The sequence below is a fragment of the Centrocercus urophasianus genome, unplaced genomic scaffold, assembly GCF_019232065.1.
Source record: "Centrocercus urophasianus isolate 14NV4802_14NV808 unplaced genomic scaffold, USGS_Curo_1.0 seq_10, whole genome shotgun sequence".
NCBI lineage: Eukaryota > Metazoa > Chordata > Aves > Galliformes > Phasianidae > Centrocercus > Centrocercus urophasianus.
This window is the reverse complement of record NW_024884142.1, coordinates 77874861-77889681: the sequence shown is the minus strand read 5'-3', so window position 1 is coordinate 77889681 and position 14821 is coordinate 77874861. Positions and strand designations below refer to the sequence as shown.

General features: G+C 40.1%; 1 protein-coding gene across 3 annotated transcripts in view; it reads right to left on the bottom strand.

Annotated features, from left to right (window-relative positions):
- The window catches only part of SRBD1 (S1 RNA binding domain 1), a 122874-nt gene extending 120813 nt beyond the window's left edge, over nt 1-2061 (bottom strand). For 2 of the 3 annotated variants that reach the window (XM_042824618.1, XM_042824637.1), the window contains exons 1-2: nt 1982-2061; nt 986-1142 (exon numbers count right to left, since the gene is read on the bottom strand). The gene's annotated coding sequence lies outside the window, so the exon portion shown is untranslated. Of the gene's footprint in view, nt 1-985; nt 1143-1406; nt 1729-1981 lie in introns of those variants that run through there. The other variant, XM_042824627.1, reaches the window with a different exon arrangement.
- Nucleotides 2062-14821: the final 12760 nt, after the last annotated feature.

Sequence of the window (14821 nt, the reverse complement as noted above, 5' to 3'; positions counted from 1 at the left end):
CCAAAAGGCTATTAAAAAAAAAAAAAGCCAACAAAACCCACCATTACCACAAGGCTGTGTAGCTCAACTGCTAGAGCTACAACTTGCAAAATCAGAAATTGCTCCACTGATCCTAACAGACAGTGATACCTTCTACAGTGATACCTTCCCTATCTTCTAAAGAAAAGAGTTGTAGAAAATATTCTACCTTTGAAGCATGATCAAGCAAACGTCATCACGGTAGGCTTACATCTCACAGCCTTACTACACTAAGTGACATAAGCACCGCAAAGAGAAAGAGAAATATAGATGATAGAAGATCTATACCGAGATCAAAGACAACAAAGGCACTGCATCTTAAAACCCAAAGTTTTTTCTACCTGAAGATACAATATTTACAAAACAAAACTACTAAGAGGCCAAACATACACTTGGAATTTTATTCCAGGACCTGTGAAAAGATCTTCTCCAGCAAAAAGAATACTACTGAAACTTCTAAAGCTTTGATTCAAAATAACACATTCTTTCCAGGAAGGAAATCTGCCTTCTCAAAAAAGTCTTCTCAATCACTGCTCTGCTGCCTCCAATTTCGTAAGGTGAAGAAAATGCAAGGATAATAACATTTGATATGTTAACGTAAAGCACACAGTCCTAGCCAACCAACAGCTTATTATAACATCAAGCATCTGGAGCAGGACAGAAAAAGCACTACAAATCCCACATGACAAGCGGATTTCAGACCATTATTAGCAGCATCAGTAGAACAGCCCTCTCTTATAACCCTATTGAGGCTTTAACAGTTGGGTTTTGCTCATCATTTTAAAACACCTCCATCGAATGCTAGAACTAAGATGAAAATACAATGTGAGCATATAGTCCAGCAACAAAGAGGAGAGAATGAGGCACAGACCAGTGGTAAGGAATTATACTGAAATTGTTCTATGCTCCACAAGGTTTTTGTCACCTTTAACAACTGTGTTGTACTTCAAACATAAACTCAACTTACAGTGATCCTCCTGAGGCCCAAACCTTGGAGAACTGCCAGGGGTACTGCACAGCAGAGCTGGCGCAGCAGATTTCCAAGGGCTTTTTCTCCTGCACAAAGTCAGTCAAGGCTACCTAGGAGAGGGATCAGATGCACACTGTGGGGGCTCCAGAACCACCTGGAAAGTTAAAGCCAGAGACAGACACGTATAAGGCACACACATACAGAAAACAGTCATCAGTGCTAATCACAAAAGGTGTATGACTGCTAGGAGATGCAAAAAAGTATCACCACAGTGGCAACACGTCAAGGCTACACCATAAGGAAACACAATTCACCCAGACCATCTCAACCCCGGGGACATGAGGGACATAAGATAGTGCTGTCATTGAACTGGGAGAGGCGCCTCGGAAGGAATGCCTGAGCACCTCCATGTGCTTACCAGACTACACACAAGCAGGTGACACCGGCCCAAGCAAGGCTAGGGGGGGCTGTTCTGCTTCATGACAGCAGCCGGCAGCGTGTTAGCGGCTTCCTCCAACTCAGCAAAGCAGCCATAAAGCAACACTCCCGTTCGGTTTAGTATAAGGGGCTGCCTTATTTCCTAAGGACAACGAAGCCGTGCACCTCTTCCCTTTGGCAACGACCGCAGAATGTGTGACCATGCCGCGTTACCGTACGCCAAGCACCAGCCAGCTGCGAGCAAAGCAGACTCGGTGCTGTCGTCCACCAGCACCGCACCACTGCTCGTGGCCCAGAGACGTGGCTGGGCTCCAAACACCCACTATGCCCTCGGAGCCCAGCTCTCTACCCCGGAACCACCTCCCGCGCCGTGATACGCTGCCGGCCGGGAGCATCTCCCCTCCAGGAGACCCCAACAGCGGAACAAAAGAGAACCTTCCGGGGCCAGCGAGGCCCCCGGGGCCACAGGCCGCTCTCCGCTGCCGCCGGCAGCCCTGCCCTGCTCCTGCCCACGGCCCAGCGCCCCGTGGGGAGGGCGGTGTCCCCAAACTTTACCCCTGCTGCCGCGTTTGAAAGGGCCGCCAGGGCTTCCGCGGCGGAGCCGGCCGCGCCGCGGGGAGGAGCAGGAAGCGGCGGCCGCGCCGCGTTGCAGGAAGCGGGCAGCGAGCGGGGCGGGAAGGCTGCGAGCCCCGCCCTCCGCTCCGCCTCGCGGTGCCCGCGGCCGGCAGGGTGGCGGCCCCGCTGGTCCTGTCCGTGGGGACCACTTAGGGTTCGCCGCCGTTAGGCGGCGCTGGTGGCCGGTTCCTTGGGATGGGACTGGGGCCCGGCTAGGGGTAGGGAATCGGTGTGGGCGCGTTCGGGCTGCTGACAGTCGTGAGCCTGAATCACAGCATCGTTAAGGTTGGAAAAGACCTCTAAGATCATCCAGTCCAACTGCCCAGCTACCACCAATATTGCCCACTAAACCGTGTTCCTTGGTACATCTACACACCCTCAGGGACAGCAACTCCACAGAATCACAGAATGACAGAATCACCCGGGTTGGAAGGGACCTCAAGGATCATGTAGTTCCAACCCCCCTGCCTAGCAGGGCCACCAAACATACACATTCAGATCAGGTTGCCCAGGACCCCGTCCAACCTGGCCTTAAACACGTCCAAGGACGGGGCATCCGATCCACCACCTCCCTGGGCAGTCTGTTCCAGCACCTCAACACTCTGAGAATATTTTTTCTCCTAATATCCAACCTGAACCTCCCCTGGTGTAACTTAAAGCCATTCCCTCACGCCCTATGGCTGTTTGCTGGGAGAAGAGGCTGACAACCACCTCACCTCAACTTCCTTTCAGGCTGCTGTATGGAGCAATAATGTCATTCATCCCTGCCTCCTCCAGGCTGAACAATCACAGCTCCCTCAGATGATCCCCATAAGACTCCAGACCCATCACAGCTTCACTGCCCTTCTCTGGACAGACACAATCCAGGGCCTCTAAGTTTTTCTTGTAGTGAGGGGCCCCAAAGTAAACACAGTGCTGGAGGTGCAGCCCCACCGGTGCTGAGTACAGAGGGACAATTACCTCCCTGCTCCTGACTGATAGGAGTTCAGAAACTGCTAGAAGTGTCTTTACTTCCTTCGGATCAGAACCCACCGATACTGCGCATCATTTCTTTCTCTCTGAAGTGAGGTTAGTTGTTTTCACAGGGATAGTGGGAAGCAAAGACCATATGTGTGTGATGCTGAGATACCACAGAATGGGTGGCCACATAAGACATGTAAGTAAATACATATTCTTTCCCTCAGCCCACAGCAGTAGCATGAGATCTATATAGATCCTGTTGTTCCTTTACCTCCTGCTAACTAGATCCTGTGTTTCTTTCTTTTTCTTTTTCTTTTTCTTTTTTTTTTTAACTACACCACAAACATCTGCACTGTTCTGTTAGAAAAATTGTCAACATCATGATCCTGGCATGAAGTTTCAGATGAACTTATGCTTTCTTGTGATCCCCATATTTATTCCTTTCTCATTGTATGTAAGTTCATCTGCTTTCAGCAGTGATCCTGTGAAGCCTGTCTCTTATGTGGAAGTTAATGGGTTCTGGTTTTCTGAAATCATTGCTCCAGGAGTGCAGCAGTAAGCTGTTACACTGAAGCTGCCTTTAATTCTTCCATTACCCTAAAAGGTCTTCTGCTTTGTATAATAAATATTTGTAACTTGTGGTCATAACTACCAGCCAGCTGTCCTTGTGTCCTGGAATGGTAACTTCTTAAATAGAACTAAGGTGTAATGAACTTAAATAATTCATAATTTTTCATCTTGACTTCATAATAAATCTATGTTTAACATCTAGAATTACTTTAAACACAGTAATGTTCAATGCATTCTCTGTCTTTTCATGAAGTTCACCTGACCTCTATAGCTTTCAGGGGCCCAGACACAGAATTACGCACACGTATGTCTATGCATGTAGTTATATCTATGGTGCCAAATCTGCAGCTGATATAAACTGTCATAGCCCTGCTGATTCAAATAGGGCCTGTGATTTACACAAGTTGAGGACCTGACTTGTAGACCTCGATAGGATTTTTTATATGTTTAAAGGCAATTGAGTGCATGCGTTTGCAGGCGCAGAGCTGTTTCACTTGGAGCTTTGTCCTATTAAGAGCCATTGCTACAACTAAATTTCTGTAATCTTACTGGCTAATGTGATATGTATTAAGTCACATTAGAACTTCAGACAGTTATTCAACTGAAATATCTTCATTTGTAATAGGTAAGATTCTGATTTGTTATGTTTCAGCTCAGATGCTGCTCTTACACCAACAGGGAAGTAACCTTGAAATACAAGAACCCAGTGCACTATGTAGATAAGGACAAAAGATTGTGATTATAAATAGCTTAGAAATCACATTTAAGTAGTTGGTGTGATTACATTTTGTAAGACTTACAGTGAAACTTTGCATTGTATAAAAATACTGCGTCATCTGACTCCTTTGATGCATTGCATTAAAATTCCTATCCCTGAGTACATATCAAGGAGTCAACTTTATTTCTGTTCTATTAATACTCTGAAATTAGGTCACCACTCTTACAAGGAAAAGCTAAGTCTGTACAGCTGATTTCAGAGAAATTATATGGATAAAAATGTTCTTTTTTCATGTTCATATGCAGTGACACTTTCTTACTTATATCCAGTAATTTTCCTATCTGTTCTGATACATGTATTTCATGCTGGCAGAGTTTTGTAGATTTGTTTATAGTGACCCCTGCTGCAAAGGATTAAGATTGACTTTTCTCTAAGCCTCTAAAAAGGCATTTACCCCATTATTTCAGAGGTCAGTTCAAAAGAACCGGCCAGTTGTAAATTCAAGTTAGGAATATAACATTTGAAACTCCCTAATGTGGATCATTCTAAATAAAATCCATAGTTAATTATTTTCTCAAATGTGTAAGATGTACTTTCTAATGCAATGCAATTTAGTTACAAAGTGAAATAGCTTTTCATGCCCCAGATGCAATGCTTACTTTTGTGTTATTGTTCTGTGATAAGAGTTAGACTTCACACCAAAAAAAACATTGTCTGAACTGCTGTGTGTCAATGGGTTTAGAGTTCCACTGAGGAAAGCACATATTTATGTTTATTCAGGATAGCAAAATGGTAAAAAAGCAGATTAAGGCATATAACTAAGTTTAAGTATTGATTAACCATCTTGTTTCTGAGGGACTTAAATGTCAGTCTATTCCTGTATTACCCCAAATAGAATGCTTTTTCAAACTTGGGCTTAAAGATATTTCAGTATTAGGTAAGGGTATGCAGCCTTTTACAAGCAAAAGATCAATCTATGCTCTGCACTGGCCAAAAGCCATGTAGCTGGTGCGTCACTTAACCTGAACAACTAGAACATGCAAATGGCAAATATATGAGCTGCAGCTTTGTGCTGTTGTGGCTACCTAGAGGTCTGCAGGATGGACGAAACACATTTATACTTGCTTGCAAAAGTCACTCCAGGTATATCCACAGAAAAATCCTCCATCTATGTATTAGTGTTAATGCTATTTTACAAATATATACGCTTGATGCATTTTTTTTTTTAAAGTTGTGTTTACAGAATATCATTGAGGCTGCAAAGCCAAACCAAAAAGCATATTTAGAACTACCTATGTTACCTTCATTCTGCCCACTGTGCAAATATTTACTGATAAAGGTAGGCATCCCATAGAAAAATGTGAGAATAGCATAGTGAAATAACCACAAGGAAATGAAATTACCATCTCAGAAGCAACTTGAGTTTTACTTATCCCTCACACTGAGTCCTTCATTTTCCATTCTCAGTAGCTTTCTCGCATGGCTGAGTGGAATTTCTTAAACTTGACAGAAATGTAAAAACTAAATTGAGTGCACTTGTGTCGTATACTGCATTACCAGTGGGGTTTGAATCCAGTATCTTTTCCCCAGTTGCCATAGTTCAATACAAAACCATTGGAATTTGCCATCTTAGTGTAGGAGCAATGGATTATGGATCCTAACAGCAGTCAGTGGGAAGAAATACAGCAGATTCTCTTTTTCCATGAGCTGTAAAAATCATGTCACCTGAAGTGCCAGGTGAACCACTAAAGCAATGCGTTTGGGTCTTTCTCTCTCCTCCTGGAGAACTGAAAGCAATCCAGTCCTTCACAGTGTTCCCAAAAATCAACCACTGGGGACAGATGCTGGATTACTTATGGTATGAGAGTGCAGCCTGGTTCTTGGCTATGATGCAGGAACATGCTGAAGCTCGTATGGTCTATACTCAGGCTACACGAATGTGTCATCCATACTTCTGTTTTCCACCTCACCGTTGTGGCAGCTCATGAGTTAGCTTCTTTTGCAGCCACTAGTGCTGCTTTGGTGGCAGTTTGAGCTGAACCATGAGGTGCTCATGCGTTTTGTTATCATCTTGGTAAACTGACAAAAATTTCCTTAGGAGTGTAACAGGGAGAAGAGGGAGAAGGTGTTTTTTAACAGACTATTTCTCAACAAAAGGTAGTAGAATGTTGTGATGCCTGTACACAGGGAAAGCCAGACAAACATGAGAATTCTGCCTGTGCCCTGAGCTTGTCAGACAGAGGAAGGATCCCATCCAGAAGTAAGATAACTGAGCCTCAGCTAATAAGCACTGCTGAGAGTCAGGGTATGTTGGTTTGGGTACAGTGCCACATTAACATGACTGTATATCCTCCAGAAAGATGCTAACTTATATCTGGGAAACTCAGAGCATGAGTACAGCTTGCTTGTATCTGTCTGCACCTGTTTGTATAACCTTGCAGAAGAAAAATGTAGTAACTCCCCAATTAATCAGAAAAAGCCTCTTGCAAGCAATGCAGGGATGAGAGCATTTGTGAAAAACATGTCCTGCTTTAAAACTTCCTTGATTTTTCTATGTCTTCAAGTCCTAGAAGAATATGGCTAGTGAAGTAATAGTCGATCTTGCCAATATAATCTCAAAATGCCTTTGCAATCCCCATCTGTTTTTGTTTTCTTCTGTTCCTTCCTGTCTTATATTTATACTGAATTGTCTCTGAGAGGAAGACCATCTGACTGCCTGTGCCTGTACAAAAATATGGTGTGATGGTATCTTCATCTGTGCCTCTGACTTCTGACCACTATCGTGTGTCTAGCAGTGAAATAGGTGATCTGCATTAAATAACCACTTGTTTTGGTACTGATAACATCAGTCAGCAAAAGCTGAGATCTGTCAGAAAATAATTTTCACTGTATTCGTACTTTCTACTTGCCAGCTGGACAAGGCACTGCTATTTTTATTTGGTGTTGTAATGTGTGCCTGTAAATCAAAGCTATGTCACTATCCTTCATCACTACAGTAATCTTATTGCTTTAGTCAGGCCCTAATTTCATCTATGCCCTGCCTATCCAGAAAACTAATGTGACCACAAGTGCAGAATGGGAGTCCTCCATGCTCAGATCCACTTTGAAGAATACACTGCAACCAGCTTTCATAGTCCAGCACCGCATCCAGGACAATATCCTACATCTTCAAAATCCATTGGTATTCCATACCTGATCTGTTAATTGCACAGCTGCATGGCATACTATAGTATGGTTCTTCCCTCAGTCAATCCTGGCGACTTTTTTTGCAGAATTACTCCTGAATCTCTGTTATGTGTTAATACATCAAGACTGTATATGTAAGGAGATGAGAAAAGAAATCATGGAAGGAAAGTCAGGGATGAAAAAATGTTTAGACTGAAGTATAGGCTGTTGTCCATGAGTTTCCACACACATCTAATTCAAAGAAGATGGTCTTTTCAGAATCAGAAGTAAGAGGTAGCTTAGGGATTTCTAGAGGGCAGTTCTATGTCTGTAGAAATCAGTTCTGATTTCTGTAAATAAGTGTGCTTAAGATTATTCTGAAGTTCTTTGGGGCTTACAACAGTTTTTTTGAAACAGTTTCAATTGGCAGAATCAGAAGTAAAGTATTTCACTTAAAGTTAGTCCATCCAACCAACAAAACCCAGCATTTCTGAACTACCCATATAATACAGTAATAGGGAAAATATTATCCACATAAAATCCTCTATCCTGTTTACTTTATCATATGTATTTTTCCATATGCATTTGCCTAGCAGTTCTCTCTATGTGGGACTAGGAAGTCTCAGAGACAAATCAGTCTGTTTCCTTTTTTGCCTCTGTGGAAGCGCCCAGGTCAGGACCTTCAGCAGCCACAAGGCCATGTGACTCGTTATGGACAGATTAAATCCATCTCTTCTGAAAGCAGGAGATGATGTTGCCAAGAAGAGTGGCCTCAGAAAGTGTGCATTATTCCCATCTGTTCGAGTAGCAGTTAAGTGCTTGCAAATTGATCAGATGCTTTCAGCAAGATATGAAAAGGGCTTTGGTCTAGGGAACATTAATCTGAATCTCAGATTCAATTTCCTCCTCTACTACAGACGTCCTGTGCGACCTTGGTAAGTTGCTCTTTCTGTTGTGCATCAGTCCCTCAACAGTAAAATGGCCTGCCAATAATGTTTCCCAAAATGTTCTGTGAGGGTAAATGATGACTATGATATGCTCAAATATTAGCATAGAAGAATCTTAGATTTTAGTAACTGAAAACTCCTGTGGGAAAAAAAATCATCAGTTCCAGCACATAGACAGTACCAGTATCTGTTTGCTTTTGTCTGTTACTTGTTGGCAGAATAATTTATACAGACATACTTATGCAGTTCCTATGAAATAATCTGTGGATAACTTTGAAACAAGAATGTTTGTATGTAGGCAAAATGTATCCTTAGTACTGCATGTGACACAAGTGATCACTTAGAGAACTTCATTTCTTAGTCATCATTTCCTTTCCTTGTCTGTCTTCTAAAGCAAGATGGTGCTTTACAAGTCAAAAGATTTCAAGAGATTTTTATGTATGTTTCCAAGTCCACATAACTGTAAGCATCAAAGTAAAGTTACTCAAGGCCTTTTTCACATACCTGGAATTCCATGTCTGGAGATTGATTAGTCTGGTCCTAGGGCTGAACTGAGAAGGCCACAAAACTTTGCCCTTTGTATCCATCAGTTCTGGAACTGATGACTGCAGCCATCAGCTACAGTTGGAAAACCACACTAGCTCACAGCATGGCTTTCCCCGGATGAAGTCAGAGCTTGCTTTCTGATTGCAAAGTATGTAAGTCTAGTCTTTTTTACTAGTACAGCAGCCTGCAGTTTTATTAAAAATACTTTGAAGATCATTTTATTGGGAATCCTGGTGACAGGTGGTTTGTTGTTGTTGCTGTTTTTGTTTGGTTGGTTTTTGTTTTTTAAATAACTGAAGAATTTGTCACAAAACCTGTTGAGTCCAAAGTGCATACAGTATTTTGTAACCAGACCAAAACTTTGGAGGTAGCATAAGCTACTTCAATATCTCATCTCTGCTAAATCTAAAGCAATGTTGTTAGAGTTAAGAAACAGCAATTCAGCAATCTCTGCTTTAGAAGGAATAACGAAAATGAAAAAATGGAGTTTCATTGATTTCATGTCTTTTTTTTTATTCTGTGCCACAGCAGATCAGTCATTCTCTGACAAGAAGTTCAAGAAATTCCAGTGAATGGATAATGTTTACACATAAAACTTGGTTGCTATTTTTGCAAAATAACTATTACAGTAACTATATATAGTCAGAAGCAATTGCTTCTGTAAATAAAATACCAGTGAACACATTACAATATTAAAGAGAAATCTTGAGCTTCCATCACATATACAAGTATTTGCCCACTCCCATTACATACACACTATGACTTTGCAGCCGTAATTCTGCAATGCTGTGAGACTTAATTTGGGATACGCTTGGCATATTATACTTCCTCACATTCTTAAATGAAGTGTTATTCCATCAGCTGCTCGGTTCTCATTTTAGCCAGCCACTTAAGCATTCATTTCTGTAAAGAAATTTACAGTCATTTCACTGAATATATGGTAATGCAAGGATTTGTTACCATTACTACATACTTAAGATTTATGAATGTCTAACAATGATTTAGGAGACTGGGAATCCAGATGTATTATTTAGGAAATATTATTTTGAAACTCCCACTCTTTAAAAAAAGCATCTTTGAAATGTCTGTGATAGGTAGCAAAAGCAAGGTAAATTACTGGCAGATCAGATAAGAAGAGATGTATCGATACAGATATGAGAAATCCTTGAAAGGGAAGGAAAATTACTTGAGGACTGTGCTGCTGGTAGGAAGAAGCACTGGTTAAGTATCTTTTCAGATACATTTACAGTGGTCTGTATCCTTTACTGAAGGGTAGAGACTTGTCTATAAATGGAGGGAGCGTTGTTTGCTAACTTAGGCAAAGTTAGAAAGCTTGCTCATTCTTTATTGCATTTAACTGAAGTACGGATGTGAAAAATACAGAGGGCACCTACAGAAGAGTTTGAAAGTCACTTGTTTCTTTCTTTTCTCATGTGTGATTTTTGAGATGAAGCTGTCTTTGTATATCAACTAGTCAGAAAGAACACAGGTCTATTCCTATGAAATACCTTATACTGATTCACTCCTTACTATTAACATTATCACAGCAAACAGGAGCTGCTGTGCTGGAGCAGGACCCTGCCAAGCTGTTTGCCAAATGGCAGAACAGAAGCAGAGCAGTACTGGACACATTTACATGCAGTGTATAAAGGAGGGTTTAATTGAATGGGACATTGAATGGGTGGATGGGCATCCCCAGGGCTTAAGGGCAGCTTAGGAAAGGAGACTTGTCTGCATGTTAGAGACAATGATCAGAAAAGGATGTTGACATCTTTTTAGGAAAAGACTTATTAAGGCAGAGTGGAGATGGACTGTGTAGTAACCTGAAGGGGAAAAGGAACAGCATGAGTTTACTCAAACAGGAATAAATGAGAGTAAGCCATTTTTAATTTAGGGAAAAGCCTATGCAAACCTTTAAAAAGTTATGAATAAACAGGAGTGATGCAGGAATACATCTGTCACAACCCAAAAAGCAGAATCTTGCTCTTGTACAGGTTGTGATTGAAGATTTTATTGCTGAAGAAATCAGCAAGACAAACTCTGAAGATAACTCAGAGTAGAAGTTGACATCTATGTTATTAGATCTGACAGTGGTGTGACAAGAAATGAGATTACAAGGAAAGTTCACTATGGGAAACCAAATCATATTAACTTTTTTGATTTGCCTCTTTGTATTTCAGTAAGTTTGCGGGTATTCAACATCAGCTTCCCCTAAAAATGAAGACATTTGTGTTCTCAACTTATTGTCAAATAAAATGTCAACAAGTAACAGCCTATACTTCAGCTGGTTCTGTAACAACAGTAATAAATACTGCTGGTGGGTGATAACCCAATGTCGCAATCATATCCCAGCACTATGCCAGTTGTCAATACACATGCTGTCAAAGGACATTCCCATTTGTCCTCTTTTGCTCTTTTTCCTGTGGCCTGGCTCCACTACTCTGTCTCCTGCATTTCTTCCTTCTTTTTCTCTCTTAGAGGTACAGTGTAATAACAGATGCAGTGGATAATGGAGAAAAATATGCCTGAGTTATTTGTACCTATCGCTCTGGAGACCTGAAGGATGAGGATACCCCTGTATCAGCCTGGGCTGCAGCCCACTTAAAAAAAAACAAAAAAACAAAACCAACAAAATGCTAGGTATGAGTCTCCATCCTCTGCCATTATTGAATGATTCAGGCACAAAATATGCTACTAAAACATCTGAAAAATGTTATGTTAATCCACACATAAATCAGAAATGTTTGGAATTACTCAAACTTTTATATATGTATTAGAAAAAAAAATCAGGAAAAGACAGAAAAGTTTCAGTTCAGAAGAATTTTGTAAAGTTATAAGAATATCAGCACAGACTTGGAAAATATTTTGGAATCATACCATGTAATAGCCATTTCTTTGATAACAAGTGCTTATTAAAGATAAAATCATATTGCATTTTTCAACCTGATTGCTTACTCTTTCCATCCTCTCTCCCTTATGACTCCTTACTGCGTATAGCAGCTTTCTGTATTTTGGAGCAAGCGTAAGCTACTTCTAAATGTTGGAGGAAGGGGTACATAAAAGAACAGTGCTCCTTTAATATAATACATGTAATTGTAATAAAGCACTAACATTTCTATGTTTATTGGCTAAATCTAGTGCTAAAAGGCCAAATACAAACTAGATTATAAGAGCACAAATCAGAAATCTCCTTGCTTTGAAAGAGTTACAAAAATTTGTAAATAGTAGTATAAACAGATTAAAACAAATAAATGGGGGGAAAACAAAAGCGAAACATGATTGACTGAATGAACTGAATTAATATAAACTATTTTTGCCTTATAAAGATGTTTTGTCTTATAGAGATGTTTTGAGGACTGTGATACCTGTGAGAAAAGTAGAGTAATTCACAAATGGGAATATTAGTGTTTTCTCTATACTATTTTTTCATGCATCACATCCAGACCTCCAGATGGAGTAATTTTCTCGCACTCCCAGTAAGGATGAGCGAAGGACACCAGATTCCCTGGGATCAGACAGAACCTTAGTACCACAGACACTGAGGATCTCCCAAAGGACTCCTTCAGTTGTGTTAATAGTAGAGGCAGGATTGTTGAACAGCCTTTTAGAAAAATGCTGTGCTCTTATGATCCTGACACACATTTTCATCCAAATATTTTGACAGTACAGGAATAATAATAATTTTAAAAGTACACAACGTTTGTATTAATGTTTAATCTTTTACTTTATTTACTTATCCTAAGAAACATTGTAAGAAATCTAATCTGGACACATTAATTAGTATTCAGACTACCTGGAAATAATCATTTGGACAACTTGTCCTACCTTGAAGTTGGTAAGAGTCAGTATCCCTACATTCGATTCATTTAGATCAGTTAGTTACCTGCTTGACTTAACATTAGGGCAAGTATCCCTGTATACGTTTAAGTCCAGGTAACTAGAAGTAACCAACATAACTGTATGAGATTTAGATGAAAGCAGTCAATTCTCATGTGTTTCTCTAAAGAAACTTTGCTTGCCTGCTTTCCTTAAGATAAAAATGAAAAACAAAACAAAACAAAAAACGCACTTTCTTTTCGTATAAAAACTTTAAAGTTCACGGTGGATCATTTTCAGCTGAGAGCTAGATTGTTTTCAGATACTGAACATTTGTAGTCTATGACATTCCTTTTTTTTTTCTTCTTGCTCCCAGATGCTTGATATATCCTAAGCCTGAAGTATTTATGATTTATGGTAGGAAGCAAAAGAATGTCTCTTAGAAGTTATCTGCTAAACACCTAGAAGTTTTGACATGTTTCTGAGTGTGTTTACATATCATTGAAACAAACAAGAAAACAAAACTCCAGTCTCATTTTCCTTGATTTTTCATAAGGAAGAAAACCTGTTTTCTAACTAGATCAAACATAAATGTTCTTTGCCTTTACAGAACAGCCATCAAATCCTAATTGAATGTATAAAATTCAGGAGTGTGCTCTGAGAACTGATCTGCAGATCTGTTGCATTTTTGCTTCAGTGGGAGTGGATCATGTGTTGTCTTTCCAGAAAAGTACTGCTTCATAGGATCACATCCTTTGTTTTCTACTTATCTTGTGCTGCATTAGGAATTATGCTTCAGGATGAAATTCTTTGTTATAGTTTCATTATTGAGACCTTCCACCACCCAGTTTAGAAAAAGCTAAGACAAACAGACCAAAGCTTTAAGATGGACCGATGATGAGGTGCATGTTTTGGGCACCTGAATGCAGAAGAATGCAGTATGAAAAGTTCCCAATTAAATCCACATCATAACAAGAAGGAACAAAAGTAAAATAAACTGTGGGGGAGTAATTGTGATCAGGTTATCCTCTACGTTTTTATGCTGCACGTAAACTCTGAAATCACATATATGCATAATATATTTATATAATTTAGAGGTCAGCAGTTGTCTAGTCTGTGTTTGCCAGTAGAGGCCCAGTAGGCATCAGCATGTGAGAAAATATGTTTCTGTCAGTCCACACCTTGTAATTTCTCCCAGCATTTCCTCCTTCCTTCCCTCATGAGCAGTGTGCTAGAGCAGGAACTACGTCTTAAAAGATTTTACACTGTCACCTGTGCTGGGAAACAAAGTGCGGCTTTAGCAACTTAAAACAGGTGAATATTATGTAATTATGTAGCTAGATACTAAGTTTCAGTTCTCCAAAGACATGTGTAAGAATAAGTCTTCTGGAGAGTCCTGAATTCTAACGTACAGAATTGTGTTCTTCACACACACACTGGCCTTTTAAGGCTCTGGGCAGAATTGTAACTGGCTAACGATGCAAGGCAGAAAGCAAAGCGAAGCATGTCCTACATGTCCTGAATGGCAATATTCCAAATACTATAAATCATTACATCACTTCTTTATTATGCCTTGCATTATCAATTTTAAAAGTGTGAATTCTTGATTTCACTACCGTGGGAAAAGGCTGGAGGAAGGCTGTGGGAATTGTGAGATATGGATTTTATTAATGACTCCTTTAATGACTTCACGTTTGATTTTAAGCAGGTGATTAGAACTAAATGCTCACAACTGTCTGCTTAACTTCAGATACCTAATATATTTCATCAGATATTTTGCAATTAAAGCACTCAAAATGCAGTGCAATATCAAAAATGTAGTCCTTTAATCATCCTCTTTCTCAGTCCTTCTCTCTGCGAAATGGTGATACTTTTGAAGTGTCTGTTATTTTTATATTGAATATATTTTTACTGAATTGATGTATCATTTAAAATCATAAAAGAAAAAACAGTGGAAGCTGGTAAAGATAGCTACATATTGGGCACACTTACTATTTAGCGATAACTTATCAACTGTGAAATGAATTTACCTTGGAGTGTCACATGTAATAGCAACAG